Source organism: Taudactylus pleione, unplaced genomic scaffold (genome assembly GCF_031769625.1).
Source record: "Taudactylus pleione unplaced genomic scaffold, aTauple2 ptg000008l, whole genome shotgun sequence".
NCBI classification, from domain to species: Eukaryota; Metazoa; Chordata; class Amphibia; order Anura; family Myobatrachidae; genus Taudactylus; species Taudactylus pleione.
This window is the reverse complement of record NW_028284411.1, coordinates 8,637,521-8,653,466: the sequence shown is the minus strand read 5'-3', so window position 1 is coordinate 8,653,466 and position 15,946 is coordinate 8,637,521. Positions and strand designations below refer to the sequence as shown.

Below are 15,946 nucleotides of genomic sequence, written 5' to 3'. Positions count from 1 at the left end.
CCTCAGCAGACAGTATACAAAGTCGTTCTAACTTCCACACTAACGCCATCTGTTTAACTTTATCCCCTTCGCCGTAATTCTTTCCTTGAAAGGTTTATCCATAAGACAGCATGAGGCACTAATATTACAGGGAAACATTCAATGAACCTTACAATTCATGTTGGAGCACATGTAGTGGGATTCTCATACAAAGAGGGTAACCTCAAAAACAAACATAACCTCAGAACAAAACTGCCACAACCTAGAGGTCCTCCTTACTTGGGGGAGTTCTATTATTTTTGGAAATAAGTTAGATGTTGTTTTCTCTTTTATCATTTATACATAAAGGAGACAATGCAGAATTACAGACGTGTCCACAGAGATGTAGTGAATTGGGTAGTGCACGGGATGCCGGGTGTCGAAATCCTGGCGCCGGAATCCCGACCCGCGGCCAGAACACCGGTGCCGGAAATCCCGACATCTGTTGAAATGTCGACGCCGGAATCCCGAACTTGAGCATAGCTCTGCGGGTTAGCTTTCAGCCACGGGGGGAGGGGGTTAGTTTTAGGCACCACGGGGGGCTGGGTTAAGGTTAGGCTGCTGGCCAGGGGAGGTTATGGTCAGGCTGCGGACAGGGAGGTTAGGCACCACCGGAGGAGTGTTAGGTTTAGGCACTAAGGGAGGAGGGTTAGGTTTAGGCACTAAGGGAGGAGGGTTAGGTTTAGGCACAAAGGGAGGAGGGTTAGGTTTAGGCACTAAGGAAGGAGGGTTAGGTTTAGGCACTAAGGGAGGAGGGTTAGGTTTAGGCACTAAGGGAGGAGGGTTAGGTTTAGGCACTAAGGGAGGAGGGTTAGGTTTAAGAACTAAGGGAGGAGAGCTAGGTTTAGGCACTAAGGAAGGAGGGCTAGGTTTAGGCACTAAGGGAGGAGGGCTAGGTTTAGGCACTAAGGGAGGAGGGTTAGGTTTAGGCACTAAGTGGGGAGGGTTAGGTTTAGGCACTAAGGGAGGAGGGTTAGGTTTAGGCACTAAGTGGGGAGGGTTAGGTTTAGGCACTAAGTGGGGAGGGTTAGGTTTAGGCACTAAGTGGGGAGGGTTAGGTTTAGGCACTAAGTGGTTAGGGTTAGGTTTAGGCACTAAGGGAGGAGGGTTAGGTTTAGGCACTAAGTGGGGAGGGCTAGGTTTAGGCACTAAGGGAGGAGGGTTAGGTTTAGGCACTAAGGGAGGAGGGTTAGGTTTAGGCACTAAGTGGGGAGGGTTAGGTTTAGGCACTAAGGGAGGAGGGTTAGGTTTAGGCACTAAGGGAGGAGGGTTAGGTTTAGGCACTAAGAGGGGAGGGCTAGGTTTAGGCACTAAGGGAGGAGGGTTAGGTTTAGGCACTAAGGGAGGAGGGTTAGATTTAGGCACTAAGGGAGGAGGGTTAGGTTTAGGCACTAAGTGGGGAGGGCTAGGTTTAGGCACTAAGGGAGGAGGGTTAGGTTTAGGCACTAAGTGGGGAGGGTTAGGTTTAGGCACTAAGGGAGAAGGGTTAGATTTAGGCACTAAGGGAGGAGGGTTAGGTTTAGGCACTGACGGGAAGGTTTAGGGTTAGGGTGCGGGGGTGGAGGGTTAGGATGCAGGAAGGGAGGGTTAAAGGGTGGAGGGTTAGTATACTTATGGAGCCCCTGTCGGGATTCTGTGCATCTCAATACCGCTGTTGATGTTTTGACGGCCGGTCTCCTATACCCAACCCGTGTCCACATACAAACTAAGCAGCATCGTATTTGCATCACTAATGCAACAAAAGTAAAATGTACCCTGGACACTGGCGCTGGCAACGCATGCAGTAGCTGTGTGCAGCTTGGACGCTAACATGGGCAAATAGGCAAGGACTAATACGAGTGAGCCGCGCCATGCATCCCGCGACGCAGCGATGGGCTCAATCTGTAACTTTATACCAAACACATTGCGACTACTCATGATCCACTCCTAAATGGCCCGGACATTTGGATGCAGCTACCAAGCGAAGAAGACGGTTAATTTGGAGTTAAGTGCGATAGTCCAGGAATCGCTGCCTGTGGCATAGCGCCCAATTCGTGCCATATGACGCAAAAAGGTCAGGTGTATGAAGACCCATCTGCAGAAGTAAAGCAGGCATACCGCGGAAATGTGTATATTCAGCTATACGCAGAGCTGTACGCACCTGGCGATGTGGCCGCTTCTGTCCATGCCGCACATGCGCCCAGGATAACGCACAGCCATCATCAGCCCTGTGCATCTGTACCTGCCACATGCTAGGTGCATCGGCGAACGTCCCCTTCTGCGCAGCCCGCAGGTGCGTGACCACACCTCTACTGAACACTTTGTCACCAGTTTGCCTCTTTGGTAATAAGTCTAGAGGGGATCGAGACCAGTATGACTCTGCGTTGCCCATACTGGTGTGCGCGAATTTTTGGAGCATGCACAGTGCGAATTCTAGCAAAGTACCCTGCGCAAACAAGACTACGCTCAACCTGGCATCAGCCCCCAATGTGTGTACAACTTTAAAGTGACACAGATAAATTCTGTGTATAATTACTTTCTAAGCGGCTGAACCGGAGCTGGATGCTGCTGCGACCTGCTTAGCGTCTTCTGCATACGTGACAATGCCAACGCTAGTTTCAGCTCTCCTCTGGCGTGCAGACGTTCGTCTGAATGTGCAGTGCAAGGTCTGGGAGGCCCACTTGCAGCCGCAACCATCGGAATCATCATCGGGTCCTGTACCAGCCCCATGCTAAGAGCAGGATGTCTGCGACTAGGCGTCTGAATATAAAAGCACTGAATATCTCTGTGCGCCTCTATAGCCACCTCCCAGTCCAAATCACAACGTGTGCGGCTCAATCGGTCCTGTGACTAAGGGCCTGATTCAGAGCCGGACGCTATTTGCGGTTGTTCGTTCTGAAAAAAAGGGGTGGCTATTCAAATGAACCGTTCGCTCTTTGCGGTCTGTTCACGCCTCTCTGTCTGAATGAGCAAACAAAACTTGCGGTCGTTTTTTTGGAAACTACGCCCCCTGGCCGCTCGCATCCTACGTCATGTCCGCTATTTATTAGATTAATCGAGTACATCGACCAGTGTATGACTTGCTCGCTATTCTTGTGGTTGGTTTTTCCTACCGCAATCTTGCGAGCAGTTCTGACTATAAAATAACCCAGTGACGTGGTCAATGACGCTGCTGTATTAATTATGCACACCCATAAAACGCCCGTTTTGACCTTTAAGCACGCCTGCGTTCTGATCTCCACTCCCCGTTTTCAAGCACCTTCCCCTGTTACCACCCACATATGCCTCCTCCTGTCACTCAAAATAGCAGGCATTCGCTATTTAGCGAACAAACGATTTTCGGCCGCACTGACTGGTTCGCGCATGCGTATTACAAACCGTACGCATGCGCAGTTGGGCAAACATCGCTCGGAACGAACGAGCGGCCGCTTACGAGCGGCTCTGAATCAGGCCCTAAGTGCACACACAGCGGGACTCATGCGCTGTGCGACGTTTCAGGGATGATATTGAATCCAAAGACCTGAAATGATGCACGCTCTCTGAAAAATTATCTTCAGAGTTCGTCTATTTTGACTTTTGCGTGAAAACAACGTTCCTTTAAAAGTGAGCAGACTGATAGATCGTTATTAGATGATCTCTTTTCTGCTCAATATTGGTGGCACGATGACACTTTGGGGTCTATTTACTAAGCAGTGTTAGGAGACAGACTGAAAAGTGATAAGAAAGTGATAAGGTGCCAGCCAATCAGCTCCCAACTGTTATTTTTCAAACACCTGTGAGATGACAGTTAGGAGCTGATTGGCTGGCACCTTATCACTTTTCACTCTGTCTCCCAACACTGCTTAGTAAATAGACCCCTTTATTTTGTATGTACCTTACCGGTGAGGAACACAATGAATTCTTTCTTTACCATCAGTAAACATTTCACATAGATACATACACACATGCATACATTGACCTCAGCAACTTCTGCCGATCGGAGCAGAACGTTGCTTTTTATTTATTTCCTTCAAACGTCTTCCACCGCTGACTCCGTTCTCCGAGTGAGGCTTTGTGTAAGGTTATTTAATGGTAAAGCCAAGAAAGTCTCCTTATACCATGACCTCTAGCACACCGCTACTGACCTTGTGTCACTCCCGTCCCGTGGACGCTGGCCTTTTGTCCAAGCTTTGACCGCTCTCTTGGATCCCCGGATTTGCACCGGTTTCCCTGACGCTGATTGCTAATAATGCCAGTGTGTTTTTTTAGGTGGCAATTAATTTCCCCAGTAACTTGCAGTTAGCACATGAGGCTTCAGGGTAATAAGGCTACTATAAGTGGAATAGTCCCTAACTAGGGCCCTCATTCAGAGCCGCTCGTTAGCGGCAGTACGCTCGTTCCGAGCGATGTTTGCACATCTGCGCATGCGTACGGTTTTTAGTACGCATGCGCGAACCAGTCAGTGCGGCCAAAAATCGTTTGTACGCTATATAGCGAGTGCCTGCTAATATGAGTGACAGGAGGAGGCGTATGTGGGTGGTAACAGGGGAAGGTGCTTGAAAACGGGGAGTGGAGATCAGAACGCAGGCGTGCTTAAAGGTCAAAACGGGCGTTTTATGGGTGTGCATAATTAATCCAACAGCGTCATTGACCACGTCACTGGGTTATTTTATAGCCAGAACTGCTCGCAAATTTGTGGTAGCAAAAACCAACCACAAGAATAGCGAGCAGTTCATACGCTGGTCGATGTACTCGATTAATCTAATAAATAGCGGACATGACGTATGGTGCGAGCGGCCAGGGGGCGTTTTTAACAAATAAACGAGCGTATGTTTTGCTCGCTCGTTCAGACTTAGAGGTGGGAACAGACTGCAATTTGCGAACGGATCATTTGAATAGCCACCCCTTGTTTTTGAACGAACGACCGCAAATAGCGAACGGCTCTGAATGAGGGCCTAGGGCCCCAGGACTCCTGACATCATTAATTATTAACAGTTACTTATACAGATATGCCCAGTTATATTGTTGCATAGCACGAGACGTGCGCCAGCGGCAAAAATAGGAATGCATGGTGCGCTCGCAGTGCGCGCCGTAGCGTATATACAGGCGATCGCATGGCGCGACTCGTGCGCACGTTTGTGGCGCGATCAGACTACACATCTGTATAATCGGCAGCATATTCTGTTGGGCTTAACAACTGGGAACAAAACAATCAAACAGATAACAGACAAAGAGGTGAGAGGTCCCTGCGCGCCAGCTTCCGATCATTCATATAAATGTGAGAGAAACATGTAACGATGTATCTGCCTAAATTCTACCTTCTAGCTACATGGGAAATTCATCAAGCGAAATAGGCCCTCATTCAGAGCCGTTCGCTATTTGCGGTCGTTCGTTCAAAAACAAGGGGTGGCTATTCAAATGATCCGTTCGCAAATTGCAGTCTGTTCACACCTCTAAGTCTGAACGAGCGAGCAAAACATACGCTCGTTTATTTGTTAAAAACGCCCCCTGGCCACTCGCACCATACGTCATGTCCACTATTTATTAGATTAATCGAGTACATCGACCAGCGTATGAACTGCTCGCTATTCTTGTGGTTGGTGTTTGCTACCACAAATTTGCGAGCAGTTCTGGCTATAAAATAACCCAGTGACGTGGTCAATGACGCTGCTGTATTAATTATGCACACCCATAATACGCCCGTTTTGACCTTTAAGCACGCCTGCGTTCGGATCTCCACTCCCCATTTTCAAGCACCTTCCCCTGTTACCACCCACATACGCCTCATTCTGTCACTCAAAATAGCAGGCCCTCGCTATATTGCGTACCAACGATTTTCGGCCGCACTGACTGGTTCGCACATGCGTACTAAAAACCGTACGCATGCGCAGATGTGCAAACATCGCTCGGAACAAGCGTACTGCCGCTAACGAGCAGCTCTGAATGAGGGCCATAATTCTATACATAGAAAAAAAAAAAAAAAACTAAAAATGAATATTAACAAAAATCAGGTATCAATAGCCGCTAATATTGTAGCAATAACCATGTCGCAATTAGGGGTCTTTTCTATCTTTTCAAGTAATAATGATATGGATGTGGAGCTTACATGGCAGAATTACGCTCCTTTGAAGAAGGATAGATATATGTGAATTATTTACAAGCACCCCAGCAACATAATGTCCCGTGAAATTATATATGGGATAGTATACTGTCTAATGCAAATTATATGGCTAATATAGGGCACAAAGGATTTCTGTGACCATATAATAGCACAAGGCTGCAGGCAGAGTGATTCTATATAAGTCACAGACCTCTGAGTCTACGTCTAATATTCAGAATCATGTTCAGTAGATTGTGTTATTTCTTGTATTACAGAAGTGTTCTTCATCAGACCTGTGATGACATCAAAACGCAGTTATTATAAGTGATGACATCAGAACTCACTCATTATAGGTGATGACATCAGGACGTACTAATATTAAATTACATCAAAACGCTGTTATTATAAGTGATGACATCAGAAATCAGTGATTATAAGAGATGACATCAGAATTCAACGATCTTAAATAATGACATCAGAACTCACTGATTATAAGTGATGACATTGACATTCACCAATATTAAATAACGACATCAGAACGCAACAATCTTAATGACATCAGAACTCAATGATTATAAGTCATGACATCAGAACTCAGTGATTATAAGTCATGACATCAGAACTCAACAATCTTAATGATTCAGACCCGCTCGCAAACGCTATGCGCTCGCAAGCGGGTTGATTGTTAGGCAGTGCGCACGCGCGGCGTGCGTAAGCCCCGGAGCGAGAGAGAAATTCTCTCGTTCCGGGGTTCGCTACAAACGGGGCGGCTGTCGATGTTCGATCGACAGCTCGCCCCGTTTTGTAGGCGGGGAGGGTGGGTGGCTACACAAACGGAGGCGTTCCCGAAGGAACGCCTGCCGTTTGTGGGAGGCACCACTGACATCACCAGTGATGTCACTGGAGAGCTTCCTGCTCTGCTAGAGCAGGAAGCTCTCTGAGGTTTGCGATGGACGAGACCCTACCACAAGGGTCTCGTTGCAATCCCCGATGGTCGCGACCATCACCTAGCCGCTCGCAAAAGCTGTGGGTGGTCACCCGCAGCTTAGTGAGTGGCCAAGAGGCCGGTGTAAAACAAACACAGGCCAGCCCTAATTCAGAGCGAGCGCTCGCTTTTTGCGAGCGCCTCTGAATCAGGCCCTCAGTGATTATAAGTCATGACATTAGAACTCAACAATCTTAATGACATCAGGACTCAGTGATTATAAGTCATGACATTAGAACTCAACAATCTTAATGACAGGGGGTAAATTTGCTAGGATGGGAGTTCTATTAAGAAGTGATGTTGCCCTTAGCAACCAATCAGATTCCAGGTATTATCTTCTAGAAGGTGATAGATAAATGAGAAGTAAAATCTGATTGGTTGCTGTGGGCAACATCGCTTCTTAATAGAACTCCCATCTTAGTAAATGTACCCCCAGGACTCACTGATTATAAGTCATGACATCAGAACTCAGTGATTATAAGTCATGACATCAGTGCTCAGTGATTATGAGTGATGACATTAAAACTCACAGTATTAAACAATGACATCATAACTCGCGATTATAAGTGATGACATCAGAACTCATTGATTATAAGTGATGACAACACTGATAATAATAAGGAACATAAAAATGCAGTGTTTATAGTGATATTTATTGCAGCATTGTGCATTATCACTTGTGTACTTCCTTCCTTCATTAGCTAAATCCCCGACGTTTTATTGTGTTAATTTGCTTCTCAGAAGGCCGCTGTCAGGCGCGATCTAAGAGGCACCAACCTGCCACTTTGTTTCATTGACACTGCAAAAATAAAATACCAGAAGATGGAAAATTCACACAATGAAGTGGGCCGTGACCGGGAAGGCAAAACTATTTTTACACTATTAAACAATTTTCTGTGTGTGAATTTCCCCTTTCGCTAGATGGGGAAATGCTCATGTCAGTAATTGTCTTTTTCCACTGAGTTTCGTCTCACTATGGGATGAGAATCAGGACCCCCCCCCCCCCCATATCCCCTCCCCTGGTCTCAGCGCTGCTGTAATCTATACATAAACCGTAGTCTTGTGTCTTCCCGCTTCCGTTCATTGCACACAGTGGCAGCTTGTGGGTTAAATGGCGTAACAGCGACATAAAGGGCCAGGGTCCGATAACCACGCAGACGGCTGATACGATTTCTTCTGCGTCTGATTTACGCTGCGCGTGCGTCCCAGTTTTGTTCATGCAAAGTCACAGATGAAATTTAGACGAGGGGTAGCAGACATGCGAGGGGCACTGGTGTTCATTATAAAGAGGCGCTGAGACGTTGCGTCTCAGTCCTTGCACATTGGGACTCACAGACGTACGCCAAGGATGGGCTTTGTAGAAGTCAGCGCCTGACTCTGTATCAGGACCAATGTGTTTAAACATGATGGGGAGATGGATTAAGCCTAAATTCTGGAGACATTGGCCCTGATTCAGAGCCGGACGCTCTAACCAGAGCGCTCGCTCTGAATCAGGGCCCACCTCCATTAATAGGGAGCGTCCTCCTGGACGCTCGTATAGCTGTGGGTCACCACCCACAGCATATACGAGCGTGCAGGATGATGGTCGCGATGGTCTTGACCATCGCGACCATCGCCACTGCGAGCAACAGCCTGCGGTTGAGGTTTTCAACCGCAAGGCCAGGAGTGATTTTGGCTCTATCAGAGCCAAAATCACTCCCACTGACATCACTTGGGAACGCCTCCGTCTGGCAGGCACGCCCCCAGCACGCCCACCAAAGGGGGCGTGCTGTCAGTCACCACCGACAGCACGCCCCCTTTGATGAGACACTCCGAGCGAAGGAAAGTCCTTCGCTCGGCGCGTCTCGCGCATGCGCACGACGGAGCTCCCTCCGTCGTGAGCATGCGCAGTGCAGACCATTGACCCACTTGCGAGCGGCTGTCCGCTCGCGAGTGGGTCTGAATGAGGGCCATTGCCCGTATCAACTAATCACCTTCTACCTATCATTAGAATGTACTTGATAAATGCTAGTTGGAGGCTGATTCCTTGCTATGGACAACTTCTCCACTCTGTAGTGGATACATCTCACCTAAGTCTAACCTGTACAAAGATATGCCTATAGCCATCGCCATCTACTGGGTAGCAGCATACAGTGGGGATGCGTTCAGTACCCGGGCAAAGGGGATGCCGACGGTCAGAATGGCGATGCCGGAATCCCGACACCGGCATTCTGAAGGTAAGTAGCGGGGTTAGGGGGAGGTTTAGGGTTAGGCACTTGGGTGGAGGGCTAGGTTTGGGGTGCAGAGGAGGGGGAGGATAGATTAAAGTACTGGGGGGGTGAGGATAGGTTAAAGTACTAGGGGGGGAGGTTAGGTTTAGGCAACAGGGAGGGACGGTTAGGGTTAAGGAAAAGGTTAGGTTACCGGCCGACTGGTGTCGGTATCCTAACCCTGTCGGGATGACGGCGTCAGAATTTTGACCGCCGGGATCCTGAGCACTGGTATCCCGTACCCATCCCCATACAGTGTGGTAATGGGGATAGCTTTGTTGGTGTAATGTTCAGTTTCCCCCTGATAAAGGTGGAAAAAAGGGGACTATTCAGTGGTAGACTTTCAGGGGTATTCAATATGGGAGTGAAAACATCGTTTTTGCGTTAATATCGGAGGTATGACGTATTCAATTTCAAAGACTTATCGCAGTTTTGAAAAGTCTTTGATAAAAAACGGGGATAACTTTTCACCATTGAATAGGTGTCGAAAAAAAGTGCAGAATTGGGGTTTAGGGGTGCAGGCTTAAAAAAAATAGCCTGCACCCCTGGGAATGACATTTAAAAAAGAACTGTGTCAAAAAAAGTTAAAAAAAAAAATAGGGACACCCCAAAAAATTATTTTAAAAATTGGGGTGAAAAAAAAAAAAAAGGGCAAAAAATTGTTTAACAATAGGGAAATAGGTTCAGGGCTATTCTGCAAGTATGTGGCAGGTGTTTTCTAGAATAGGCTATTAGCGGCAGGTGTTTTCTAGAATAGGCTATTAGCGGCAGGTGTTTTCTAGAATAGAATTATAGCGGCAGGTGCACAAATGCAGAATTTTTTAAAACTTACTTTAGGGACATAAAAATATGCTAGTACCCATTTTCATGTACCCCAAATTTGATGGGACCACTTAAAAAAACGAAAAAAATAACCTAAGTGCTCTTCTGCATCACTTCTTCAATGTCGGGAAAAAAACACCTGCCGCACCTATTTAAATCCCCGACTTTCAATTAAAGGTTGTAAGCTTGCAAGCAGGGCCCTCTTACCTCTATGTCTGTCTGTTATTACCCTGTTTTGTTCTATCAATGTTTCCAATTGTAAAGCGCAACGGAATATGCTGCGCTATATAAGAAACTGTTAATAAATAAATAAATAAATAAATAAAGGCTAAAACGGGGGTACCCATAGTGATCCCCCATGTTTTTACAACTTTAGGGGGGTCTTACAATTTTTTTAAGGAAAAATTCGTAACTTTACACAAATCCAACTTCAGAGTTTCCCGTTTTTGTTAATTTTATATTGAATACGGGGATAAGCGGGAGCGCCCCGATACTTTAACGCAGGTAAAAACTCCGATATGAAACGTTAACTTCGACAGTGAAGTTAACATTTCATATTGAATACCCCTCTTTATTTTTTAAATAATTTTTTGCTAATCTCTAAGCACCATCACAGACATCGGGAAAAGTCATTTAACACAAATATTTAAAACATTAGTATTTGCATTCAATCAACATAAAGGGATAATAAATGATAAAAGATCGGAGTCGCTGTAGGCGGACGCAGGAGCAAAACCACTTCCGTGGAGGATGCAGGAAAACCCACAACAATGGGAACATGTATATACAGTGCCTTGCAATAGTATTCACCCCCCTTGGCTTTTTACCTTTTTTGTTACATTACAACCTGTAATTTATTTATTTTTTTATCTGATTTTTATGTGATGGATCTGCACAAAATAGTCTAATTTGGTGAAGTGAAATGAGAAAAATATATATAAAAAAGAATCTTTATAAATAAAATTCTGAAAATTGGCATGTGCGTATGTAATCACCCCCTTTGCTATGAAGGCCCTCAAAAGTTCTGGTGCAACCAATTACCTTCAGAAGTCACATAATTAGTGAAATGAAGTCCACCTGTGTGACATCTAAGTGTCACATGATCTGTCAGTATAAACTCACCTTTTCTGAAAGGCCCCAGAGGCTGCAACACCACTAAGCAAGATGCATCACACCATGAAGACCAAGGAGCTCTCCAAACAAGTCAGGGACAAAGTTGTGGAGAAGTACAATGCTGGGTTGGGTTATAAAAAATATCTAAATCTTTGATGATCCCCCGGAGCACCATCAAATCCATCATCATCAAATGGAAAGAACATGGTATCACAACAAACCTGCCAAGAGAGGGCCGCCCACCAAAACTCACAGACCGGGCAAGGAGGGCATTAATCAGAGAGACAGCACAGAGACCAAAGGTAACCCTGAACTGCAGAGTTCCACAGCAGAGACTGGTGTATCTGTGCATGTGACCACCAAATGTATGGAGGAAGGTGCTGTGGTCAGATGAGAATAAAATTTAACTTTTCGGCCACCAAGGAAAACGCTACGTCTGGTGCAAACCCAACACATTCCATCACCCCAAGAACACCATCCCCACAGTGAAACATGGTGGTGGCAGCATCATGCTGTGTGGATGTTTTTCAGCAGCAGGGACTGGGAAACTGATTCGAGTCGTGGGAAAGTTGGATGGTGCTAAATACAGGGATATTCTTGGGCAAAACCTGTTTCAGTCTGCCTGTGATTTGAGACTGGGACGAAGGTTCACCTTCCAGCAGGACAATGACCCAAAGTATACTGCTAAAGCAACACTCCAGTGGTTTAAGGGGAAAAATTTTAAATTTGTTGGAATGGCCTAGTCAAAGCCCAGATCTTAATCCAATTGAGAATCTGTGGTCAGACTTGACCTGGAACAGTTTTGCCTTGAGGAATGGGCAAAAATCCCAGGGGCATGATGTGGCAAGCTCATAGAGACTTATCCAAAGTGACTAGCAGCTGTAATTGCCACAAAAGGTGGCTCGACAAAGTACTGACTTTAGGGGGGTGAATAGTTATGCACGCTAAAGTTTTCTGTTATGTTGTCCTAAATGTTGGTTGATTCACAATATAAATATAAAACACAACGTCACAGTTGTAGGCATGTGCTGTGACTATGAGATGATGCACACATTCACACAATCCATTTTAATTCCAAGTTGTGAGGCAACAAAACATGAAAAATGAAAGGGGGGGGGCGGGAATACTTTTGCAAGGCACTGTAGGAGGCAGCAGGAGTGCCACAGACTTAACCCACTCGCATGGGGTCGCATCTAATCCCCAGGTACCCCCATAATAACCATTAAGAGAAGCAGGAACCTATAAACGGTGAAATCTCACAGAGCCCGACCATCTGTGATACTCTCATCTGTTTCCGCCGTACCACCAGCCTCAGGACCATTTACTATGAAAGTGCTGAGTAAGTTGGAGAATCTACAAACCACAATTGTTCCTGCTTGGTACTCTCACACATGACTGCACAAATTCCAGCCCTGTGCTCTATGTAACCCAGCGATCACATGCGCACAGCACAGCTATTTATAGTGAATAAGGAAGCATTGCTTGGCATGTCCTGATGCATGTGGTCTATTTCTGCCTAATGACGAATTAGAACGAGGCGAGCAGGGCTTGGATTTAAAGCCTTACACCTCAAACCTGCGCTTGGGAATGGCTGAAAGCCTTTCCCAGCCTGCGGGGAACTCATATCACCTAGCATGCAGAATAAGGCCCTCCTTCAAACAAGGGGTTAATAGGAGCCATCATGTCACTTAATGAAACAAAGGACATCGGGATATTGCAAAAATGAAGAGCCCTTTTTATACCTGACAACTGTCTGTAAATCCAGAAACTGTCCCAAATGCAAAAAAAGAAAACAAAAATGTGTAAAAGTGTAAGTATGTCCTTAGGAGAGGGTTTCCCAAACTCGGGCCCTGATTCAGAGCCGGACGCTCTGACAGAGTGCTCGCTCTGAATCAGGGCGTTTTTTTTATTTTTTATGGAGTGGCCTCCTGGCAGCTCGCATTACTGTGGGTTGCCACCCACAGCTAATGCGAGCGGCCAGGATGATGGTCGCGATGGTCAAGACCATGGCGACCATCGGGCTTGCGACGAGACCCTTGTGTTAGGGTCTCGTGGCCGTAAGCACCAGAGAGCTTTCTAACAGAGCCGAAAGCTCTCCCACTGACATCACTTGTGATGTCATTGGGGCCGCCCCCAAACGGTAGGCGTGCTCATGGGAACGCCTCCGTCTGGGCAGCCACCCCCCCCCGGCCCACCCACCAAAGGGGGCATGCTGTCGTTCAACATCGACAGCACGCCCCCTTTGGTGCGAGACCCAGAGCGACGGATTGCCCGTCGCTATCTGGGTTTCGCACATGCGCACGATGGAACCTTTGTCCTGGGGATGTGCAGCAATTTTTTTTTTAGTACTGATCAGCTCCTCACTAAAATTCCACCTTTCTCCAGGGACGCTAAGGTGACATTTATGACAGAGAGAAGAGAAATTAAATATGTCAATAAGTGCACTATAATGAACAAGTCGGTTAGCGTGCTATGATGGGCGTTGTAGTGCGGGGACAGTATTGTGCGTGACCTGCATTAAAACGTTTTATATTGTTGGTAACTGTTATTAATGTGTGTAAGTGATAAATGGCATCTATGCCGCCTTACAGAAATTCTACAATCTCATCGCTCATCTCTGTAAGGGGCCACATTCTGCTGTGAGTGCGGAGGACAATTATATAAACATACTTTGCACAGATCATTATATGTATTATAGGAAAAGGCAATATAAGGAAAGCCCGCTGTGCCACGCATAATTGTTACTAGGAGAGTTTATATACTGATCCATGTACGCAACTAAGCTGCGGGACGGTCGTTTATAGAAATATGGCAGCATAATGTAAGATAGAATAAATAACAGACACCCACTGGCTCGGATAAGTATCCCAAAACTGTCTGTTTAACCCACATGTAATTATGTGCTGAATCTTTTTTTCACTTTATTGTCAAAGAGTTTGTGGTTTCTGCTTGTTTGCATTTTTTTTAAAACACGAATAGAAGCTGCCACATTGATCTCTCATTAGATAAACAAAATATAGTCCATAAAAAGAGACAGCGCCATCTTCTGGCCAAGCTGCAATAAATCAAGTTGACTTAGTTGGCAGTTTGCTTTTTGGGTAGGGGAAACGTAACCTGTAATAAAATGTAATTGCATTTTAACTCAGTGACATTTATAGAGGCTCCTGAGGTTCTGGTGCAAAATGGGAGCTGTTCTGCCAACTCACCTGCAGTGCACCCTATCCACAGCACAGTATAAAAATGTAGCCTGTGCCTACAATATATACCGGGGTAATGGAACACAGGGCTCGATTCAGACCCGCTCGCTAGATGCGTTCGCACACTGTATGCGTATGCAAATTTCGGCAAGGCAGGCGATCGCACGGCAAGGCATTAGCACGCCCACTATGTCTTAGCGTGCGATCGCATTGTGTATGCAGACGCCCACCAGCCAGTCTTAAGACGCCCACTTGCGCAGGTCATCTCCAGAAAGTGTATGCAACCATCGGGAACATCGAGTACCATCGGATGCGGACGCAGCACTTGTGGTTGACCATACCCTACCGCAAGCACTGCGAGTGCTTCAGTGTGAAATACAACAAAGTGACGTGTACTATGACGCTGCCTCTTAATTATGCACGCCTCTGAAACGGCGTTAAGACGCTCAGACACGCCTGCTGCGTTCGCACCTCGACTCCCCCGTTCCTAGTGGCCAGCCCCTAGCACCACCCACAAATGGCTTCTCCCGTCACTCAGTCACACGGGCAGTCTATGCGCAGCGAGTGTACGCTTCCCGATCGCTCGCACTGGTTCACGCACGCGCACTGCAATGCGTACGCATGTGCAGTTTGAAAAAATCGTCTGGCTGTGTGCGAATGCAGCCAAGCGAGCGAGTCTGAATCGGGCACAGAGATCCCCCCAATACATATAGAAACCCCAACAACTATTCGCCACTATTCATGGATATCCTCGCCGCCTCCTCCGAGTGACTGTTTCTTGTCCAACTGAAAGCTATAAGAGACACTGGGCCTGATTCAGAGCCGTTCGCTATTTGTGGTCGTTCGTTCAAAAACAAGGGGTGGCTATTCAAATGATCCGTTCGCAAATTGCAGTCTGTTCCCACCTCTAAGTCTGAACGAGCGAGCAAAACATACGCTCGTTTTTTTGATAAAAACGCCCCCTGGCCGCACGCACCATACGTCATGTCCGCTATTTATTAGATTAATCGAGTACATCGTACAGCGTATGAACTGCTCGCTATTCTTGTGGTTGGTGTTTTCAACCGCTATTTTGCGAGCAGTTCTGAGTTAAAAAAAACCAAGTGACGTGGTCAATGACGCTGCTGTATTAATTATGCACTCCCTTAAAACGCCCGTTTTGACCTTTAAGCACGCCTGCGTTCGGATCTCCACTCCCCGTTTTCAAGCACCTTCCCCTGTTACCACCCACATATGCCTCATTCTGTCACTCAAAATAGCAGGCCCTCGCTATATTGCGTACCAACGATTTTCGGCCGCACTGACTGGTTCGCGCATGCGTACTAAAAACCGTACGCATGCGCAGATGTGCGAACATCGCTCGGAACGAGCGTACTGCCGCTAGCTCTGAATGAGGGCCACTGTGTTCGTATAAACACTCACAGCTGTGAAATTATACTCCATGGAGACAGAAGCAGAAGATGCTAGACTAATATATTAGTCATGGCGGTGCCGATGGCTGCAG

The 15,946-nt window shown here is 46.6% G+C and overlaps 1 protein-coding gene across 7 annotated transcripts in view; it reads right to left on the bottom strand.

Annotated features, from left to right (window-relative positions):
* VTI1A (vesicle transport through interaction with t-SNAREs 1A) overlaps nucleotides 1-15,946 on the bottom strand; it is a 428,796-nt gene that overhangs the window by 112,188 nt on the left and 300,662 nt on the right. The window lies entirely within an intron of this gene.